Below are 8,982 nucleotides of genomic sequence, written 5' to 3'. Positions count from 1 at the left end.
GTCGGGTGGATGAGCCTCATTCTGGCTATGAGAACCCACTTCACTACGTGCTTGGCCCAATCCCCTAAATCCCTCCATGAGCTACTTGTTAATACAGACATTCGAGTATCCCAAATCCAAACTGCTCCAAAGTTCAAAACTTTTTGAGTGCCATCAAAATGCTGGAGCATTGCAGAGACAGATTTTATAATGCAAACATTCCAAAATCCCCAACAGTTTTCTAAAGCTGAAATACTCCTGGTCCCAAGCATTTTGGATAAGGGCTACTCAGCCTGTATTTTTAAATGTATAAGAATATACAAGGAAGAACCTTGTTACAAAGAGTTGGTTAAAGATGCCTTCTATAAAGAACTATTCGATAAATCACAGGTGGGTTAGTAATTTAAAAAAAAACAAGACTGTGAATAAAAAGTAGAATCAAGGATGAGGCTACAACAAAATTTTCTAGCTCATATGCTTATTTGGGATCAGGCAGAGATTTGGGTTTGTCTTCTAGCTGCCATGGCAAAGCAAAAAGATGGGGGAGGAGAGACCTCTGATTTGCTAGAAAAGTCAGTGATCTTAACAAACCAGACCCATGAAGCAAGCCAGTCACAAAAAGACAAATACTGTCTTATTCCTCTTAGAGGAGGTACCGGGAGGAATCAAATTCATAGAGACGGAAAGCAGAACGCTGGCTCCGGGAGTTATTGTATAACGGGTACAAGGTTTCCATTTGGAAAGATGAAAAGAGTTCAGAAGATAGATGGTGGTGACGGTAACACAACAGTATAGGCACTGAATGCCACTGAACTATGCACATAAAAATGGTTACGATGGTGAATTTTATGTTGTGTGCACTTTACCACAATTCTAAAATGTTACAACTTAAAAATGAAAAGAAAAAAAAAAAGCCAGGCCCTGAGGAGCTGACCTTTCTGCTTCTGATACGAAGATGAGGAAGAAGTTTCTTCTTAGTGTTCCACCAAAAGGAGACTTTTAAGGTTGTAATAAAGGACAGCCTCAGCGACATGCTTACAGGAGACGCATTTCTCAGTCCTCAGTGGCGGCTGATGCCTTCACAGTAAAATGCAGTTCAGAGAAAGCACTCCGGTGGGGCAGGGGGATATAATGCCATCCAGGTAACCACACGGGATGGCTCGTGGAGGCAGGAGAGGACATCTGCTCACATGACTGCGGGAAGCAGCCTGCCTAGCCTTCTGCAGAGGCTCCAGCATGAGGGACCTTGTGATAGCACCACTGCTGCCCAGTTTGAAAGTGAGACATGCAAATATGGTTACTTGGCCACCCACCAGAGTTAACACTGATGTGACACTCATGTCCCCAAGCTCTCCAGCCTTCAAGGCTCAATTCTTCCCTTAATGCAAATAACTACAACCTTAGCTCCTATCCCAGGAGATTGCAGGAAAGCTGGTCTTTAGTGAGCTTCTCCCATCCCAGGTGTTTCTGAGAATCCTCCAGAAATGCATCCACATTCTAAAGATCAGGTCTGTTTGCCACTTCACGTTGCCCTCGATGGACAAGTTTTCTACCGCCTCTAAGTCCCCCCTGGCTTCTCCAGGTTGCTGGCTCCCCCATTACATAGACCCAGACTCCTCCTTTAGTATTCCAGAACATAAAACCAAACTGTAATATTGATCGAAATTTTCTGAACGCTCCAAGATAGCAGAAAGGAATTACAAAATTACAGAAACAGAAAGCTTAAACCTTGGAGATAAGAAGTCCCAACCATCTTTGTCCTTAACCCCTAACTTGTCCCACATTTCAGGGGCCAGCCGGCTTTCCCCCAAATGCTTTGACCATGTTCCTTCTACCTAGAATCTGGCTTCCCTGATACATTTTGGGGTCCAAAAAAGAGAGAAATCTCCCAGAGTGTCCTCCAAGTCCAATGTAATAATTATCTCCAAGATGCAACTCTGCATATAGTGAAGACAACCCGTCATGTTACTTCACAGTTACTGGGCTCCTCTTTGTCTCAAATACCTCCATTCCAAATGGAGTTTGCTTGAACACAACCAAATTCCCATTAAAGTGCTTCTTTCAAAACAAAGTGCCATTTCCCTCAATAACGTATTATAAAGTTGCAGTAAGTTTGCCTCTATCCCTAGTTATCATGTTTCCAAAATTGTGGGACGCCATCTCAGTTCAAGCATCACTCCTGTAACTCACTTTCACTGTGGTTGGTGGAGCAGTAGGGGGCCAGCCTCGTTGGTTCTGCCAGGCATACTCCTTCTGGCAGTGGGCAGGATGGTTTTAAATGCTTGTGGCTTGGTAATTTGTGGACTCATTTGCAAGGCAAATGCAAGCTATAGAAAATTAAGGTTCAGTGAAATGGGGCACTAGCTAAGGATTTCTTTTGTTTCATTTTAAAACCACACTCTTACTCTATGAGATTATCATCACAGATCTAGGAAGAGGCCCAATAGCTTTCATTCACTGTATAAAATTTATTCCGCCCTTCCCACTGAAGTTTGGATGAAACAGTCGTAAGGGAAGGGATTATTGAGGTCGGTGGTGGCTAGTTGCAGCTGAATGTCAGTGCCATAAGGAAAAGGGCCAGGCAGGGAAGCTGGCCTGGCCTATGAGCTCGTCTCTGTATTCGTGTTATTGGTCACAGTCCCCAAGAGGGAGGCTTTGCGCTCTAATTCCTCTTGGTGAAGTGTGGGGTAGAGTGTTTGGTCAACTTCAAAGCCCAGTGCAACCTCTTCAGATCTTTGTCAGATTCAACCCAAGTCTGATCCAATCCTGGGGGCTGGATGTGGGGAGGGGTGGTGTAGTATTTGACTTAGTTTACTCTTGGCAAAACAGATCTTCCTGAGTCTCAGGGAGGAAAAAAAGCAGCTTAGACAGACGTAAACAGGCTCTAAGGCCCTTTGGACAAATAACACTAACAAAACAATGTTTAGATGAGTTAAGTGTAAATCAGTCAGAAACATATGGACTACATTTCCCTGAAAATACACAGGGGTTTGCAAATTACAGGCACGGAGGCTTGGCAAATGCAATTTAGGTTTTGCCAAACCTAAAACGTTTGGAGAAGATTAAAAGAAAGTAGTCTGACCCCAAATGCCTTCAACCCTGCCTATCTCTGACACTGACAATATCCCGCATGACAATCAACATTTAAGGGCATGAATTTTAAGATATTTATATGCTGAATAAACTTAACTACACAACAAGCTGACATTCCTTTCCAGAAGAATGTTCATAGAGAGCTGAAACTGCCAAGTGACCATATTAACAAAAGGGAGAAAACATCTACCTTTTGAGTTGGGTACACCTACATGTTTTCACTTGCAACAGAGTGGGATATTCTGAGCTTAGACACCCATGATTGCAGATTCATGGAGCATAGGCTCTGTGTTTCCCTGGTGTGGGGAGTCTTTGCACAATGAGTGGCAGGCAGCATCTTGCACCCATTTGCTGTGTATGGGGACAACACGTGAATATGGGGACACATATTCACTAGTGTCACTGTTGTGTCATGACCCTCCCACATGTGGCATTTCTATGTCAAAAAAATGTTGTCCCAGTGGAACTAAAGCACCCAAGATCCAACTGTTTGGGTTTTGAGATTCAAAAGTGAAGTCTGTCAAAGATATAAAAGATTTGGTGTATCCACCCCACTCCCCACCTGAGATGAGATGGCATCTCCAAAGGAGAGCAGAAGGAAACAGTGGGGTCCCTGAGAAAGAGCTGCATTACTGCTGTCCCCTAGAGGATAGAGGGGAATAACAGAAGGACAAAAGAGGCTCTGGGATGGAAGAGCAAAGACACCACTGTCTCTTTCCTGGGTGCCCAGCAAGGATAGGAGCAGCAGAGTAGAAAACGATTCCTGGTGTGCCCAGATCGAGAGCCCCATAGAGTTACCACAGCCCTGCAGTGGTTGTGTAGGGTATGGGGTAGAGGCATAGCAGAATTCCCTATAGGCCCTCAAAAGGGGGCACAGAAGTAGTTAAGACAGAGTCAAATCTGTACAGACCTTGTAATGGGGGCGGTGAGACAGTGCAGCCACAAACCTGTGGATATCAGTGATCAAGGGTGGGATGGGGTGATACAGACCTGGGAGGCTGGTGTGGACAGACAACCTGGGTAAGAGGGCCTCTCTGTGCATGCAGGGACACACACACACACTACTGTGATAGTAACAAGCCACCTTTAATGGAGAGACAACCCCCAGCAAGAAAAAGACTATCCAGCGGTAACTGAAATTGTCAATCAGCAAGCAAAACGGGGACTCGAAATGGAAATTACACTGATTCACTAAAACAAAACATAATGTTTCTGGCACACTTCAGCTGTTGGGATTCTTGCCTTCTCCTCATGTGGATGAGATCACAAAATTGATCAGGGTAGTATGACTTTTAGATTGTTTTGGATATTCCCTGAACTCTTAAGAGGCAGACAAAACTTCGCCCCTACCTCATTTCATCCTAAGGAAACTTGATCTGGGCCATGAGGGGATGAGCTGAGGCTGTGAGAGGAGGAAGGAAGAAGGGGTGCAGACTTCAGCTCGAGGAGCAAAGGAGTCATCAATGGAAGTGGCAGGAGGGCCACCCTCCAGGGGCAGGTGAGGGAGACATGCGTGCCGAACCCTCAGGGGTCAGGCAGATGTCAAAGGCAGAGCAGTGTTCCATTGCTCCTCCAACAGAAACCGTGTTCTAGGATATGTTCAGGCAGGCCAGCCAGCTCACCACACCCTCTTGCTCTGGAGGGACTAAGGGAAGGGCTGGGAGTCACAGAGGAGCTCCAAGATGGCTAGAACTGGGGCTCCGCATGGAGATGGAGCTGCTGAGGCCAGAGGAGGGGCCTACAGACATAGTCACTTTGAGGAAGGGAGGAACTTGAAATTGTTCGTACCTGTACCATTGGCTCTGTGGGGCTAACCTGCAGTGGGAAGTTAATCAGAAGAAGGAAGTCATTGTCATTTGAGGAAATTCTAGGTCTCCTCCTGTGTGGGACACAGGATGGTTCAAGGCCCAGCCCACAGTGTTTCTGTTTTCCCCTGCATCTCGCCTGTTGGTTAGAATGTGGTTCTAGGCGCATGGGGCCTATAGCAATTGAATATGAGTTTTCATCCACGTTTACAAAAACAACCAGAGATTTTACACGGGCCTCCTCAGCATGAAATATGTAGGGAAGCTGCAATAACCACTGCTACCACCCGCCTCCCCACTACCAGATTTGTTTTCTGTGGCTGCTATAACAATCTACTGGAAATTTATTGCCTCACAGCAAAACAAATGTGTAATCTTACAGTTCTTGAGATCAAAAGTCCAAAATGGGTCTCACTAGGCTGGTTTCATTTCCATCTTCAAAGCTAGCACCGAACAGGCAGTCTCTTTCACATGGCATTACTTGATACTGATTTTTCTTCCTCTTCCTTCTTTTAAGTACCTTTGTGATTACACTAGATAATCCAGGCCCACCTGGATAATCCAGGATAATCTTCCTATTTTAAAGTCAGCTGATTAGCAAACAATTCCATCTGCAACCTTAATTTCCCCTTACCACGTAACATAGCATATGTGAAGGTTTGGGAATTAGGATGTGGACATCTTTGGGAGATCATTCCAAGCACTGGTATGCATGCATGCGTGTACACACGCACACACACACACACACACACACACACACACACACACGAGAGACTCCCAAAGAGGAAAGTTGAACAATGAGCTCACTCATTTCTAGAGGCTCCTGCATCTGCCATATATGGTTCTGCTTCTAAATAAGGCTGGCCTTTACTTTTTCAGACGTCAGAGGTCCACAACTTGCTTTCAATCTTATATTAAGTCAGAAACGCTTTAGCCAGTAGGGCACAGTGAGCCACTTTGGGAGGCCGAGGCAGGCGGATCACCTGAGGTCAGGAGTTTGAGACCAGCCTGGCCAACATGGCAAAACCCTGTCTCTACTAAAAATACAAAAAAATTAGCTGGGCATGGTGGCTAGTTAGTCGGGAGGCTGAGGCAGAATTGCTTGAACCCAGGAGGCAGAGGTTGCAGTGAGCTCAGCTTGCACCACTGCACTCCAGCCTGGGTGATAGAGCAAGAGTCCATCTCAAAAAAAAAAAAAAAAAAAAGCTTTAGCGCAATTAGGAACAGCATGTTGCATTTAGAAGTGATGGGCATCATCAGCTGAACAGCCATTTTCTATCCGCACACTCCTGGAGCTATGCTCGTGAGGACCCAGCCTCCGCAGAACATGCAGTTGTTTTTCAGAGCTGCTTCCTAGCATTGGAGGTGTTAACTGCAGGATTAAAGATGATGAGAAGAAAGAAATATTTTATATTTTTAAAACCCCAAAGTTATCAATTTTTATTATAAAAAACATATGTGCTTCGTCCTCTGTAGTAGAAGTGTTCCTGACTAGGTATATGTAAATCAGATTCTTTATAGATTGAGTCATATTTCTGATGCACCAGGGGAGCTGGCTATTTAAAGGGATCCTGCTGTGAATCTTTTTGTCAAGCCAAGAGGCTGTTTGCGATGCTAATTTTCACCCCTTAATTTGCCTGTTTTGTAGGTTCAGATTTTCATAAAATCTCCAAAATTCACATACCAAAGCAAGGCACACCTGTATCCTATATTTCAAGGGTATCTTTTTCATAAGAGCTCAAAGAGCTGTCAGGTGGATTATCTCATTTATCTTCCCAATTTTCTTCCAAAGAAGTTTGGGACAGTCATTATTATCCTCAAAAGTAGCTGTAACTGTCTCCCAAACGGCATTGCAGGGGGCCCCATGAAAGGAAAAGACATGCTTAGCTGAGAACTATTTATTTTCCAATTAACAATAGACTCTGTCCTGGGAGGGGCATTTTGAGAGTTTTTCTTTAGAGCCCAGAATGTTCTTTTCTGTTATTCTTTTTCACTACTGTCCAGATAGAGAAACTGAGGAACTGAGAAATTAAGGGCTTTCGGTGTTGTAAATGTTTAGTGAATGTCTCTATACACAAGACATGGTGTTGGAGTTGGGCGGGGACAATGTCAAGAGACAGAACAGGCCCTCACTTGGAGTTCACCACCTATAGGGAAGAAGGCCAGGTGGACAATACCAAGAACACAGCATTAGGGAACACAGATGCCTTCAGTTCACCCACAGTGTTCTCGCCCAAGGATTTTAGAGCTACCTCATTCAATTCTTACAGCATATAAGGTGAAGTTGGCTTTGATTTTACTTTTGATAGAACAAGGAAACTTAGAGATTAGTGATTTTCCAAAGGTGCATGACAGGTAAGTGAGAGAGTCAGTCTTATTCAAAAAGCATATGCTTCTCAAGTCACTATTATTGAACATAGGCACAAACAATGGGCTTTGTGAGTGTAGTAACAGGAACAGATTCTGACTTTCAGGATCAAAGAACCTGTCCCAGAGAGACACTGTTTGAGCTAGGTCTTGAATGGTGAGGAAGATTTCCATAGAGAACTGGGAGAACAGGGAGAAAGGTATGAAAGTACACATAAGTGACCTGGTTGGTCCAGGCTACCAGAGAGCTGTGGTGGTAAACAAGGCTGAAAGAAAAGTTAGGGACACAGCATAGAAGGTTTTGAATACGAACTTAAAGGAGCCACACCCCTTCCCACAGTGGATGGGAAGCCACTGAGACTTTCTGAGGGAAGAAGCAACACGAACATTCTCTCTGGAAGACAGAAACCTTCTTTCTGTCACCAGTGTGAAGAATGAGTTTGAGCCAGGAGATCGGATCTTAAAACTTAAAAGTTAGACAGCACTTTCTTCTCAAACAGAAAGAAAGCAACCTGGTGGACACTGAGGGAATGCCAGGTGTGAAAAGGTGCAGTCCAAACGGGAAGCTATGTTGCCTGGCTTCAGGATGAATTCTCTTTCCCTTACATTAAACAAGGTGGCTGGACCCTTGAAAGGAGGGCAGGTCGTGGCCAAGCCCACCTCTCGTGCTTCTTTCCTTCCTCTGCACCCAACAGTGCCAGGTGCAGAGGAGTAGGCCATGCTCTGTATTTCTCTTTGCATAGATCTTCACAGGTGCTAAGGACAGGGGTGTGCAGCCAAACCTCACGATTGCCTTTTAAGCGGACTCCATCCTTCAAGGTGTCTGTTGTAGGTCATCCTTGTTCTGTCCTAAGCCACACAAGCAGCTGAGCTCAGTGAGCACCTGTTAGATCCATAATCTCTGGGGGTATGAGAGCCAAATATCTTCATATTGAACCTTACCTCTTCTTCTAAGACGTAAGTTTATTAGACTCATCCAGATGCAGTTTCAGGGTCTTTGAGCTGCAAAACCAATGAAAGGTAAGATGGTAAAAGCTGGTGGGGCCTTAGGCAACAAGAAAGCCTGTTTCCTTTATCCATCCCACTCACCCACCAAAGTTTATGAATCTTTAGAGATCCATCCTTCAAAGCAACTATGTAAAGCCATGAAGGAGTAGACTTGGAATAAGGAATGTATTTTTCTTCAGTTTCTATTTTTTGGACTATGGCGTAATTCTTGCATTTGTTAAGATCTTGGGGCTCCTAGAAGAAAGATTTAAGTATAAAAGCCATTATAATAGCATTACTATTAGCAGTAGTGGGTTTGGCATGAAGCCTGGGCCACCCGGACTCCAGAGTCCTAAGTGACTAAATGGGAGGCTGAGTGTGACTCAGATGGATCTGATCTGTTAGCCAGGGAGGGGCTAGGAAATTTCCCTAAACACAAAAGGAATGTTGTGGTGAGGGACTGAGGAGGAGACAGGAAGAAGCAAGAACAGAGGGTAAAACCAAATTCAGCGTTCTCTGGAAAGCTCAGAGCAGGTGCCACTTATGAAGCAAGATTTCTGGGGTCAGGAAGCTCTCCTACTCACCTGCCACCCCTCCTGCCTGAGCATGCCTGGACTCCCATGAGGCAGAGGTTTTATTCCTTTGGCTTCAGGCCTTGTGTCTACTGTAAAACTTCAGTTCTGCCCTCCCACTCTGAAAAGGTTAGATTGGCTGGTCATGGATATCTCTGAACCCCGCTTTCCAGAAAGGC

This window comes from Sapajus apella, unplaced genomic scaffold (genome assembly GCF_009761245.1).
Source record: "Sapajus apella isolate SASKATOON/1434 unplaced genomic scaffold, GSC_monkey_1.0 scaffold64, whole genome shotgun sequence".
Lineage (NCBI taxonomy): Eukaryota > Metazoa > Chordata > Mammalia > Primates > Cebidae > Sapajus > Sapajus apella.
This window is presented reverse-complemented; position numbering follows the sequence as displayed.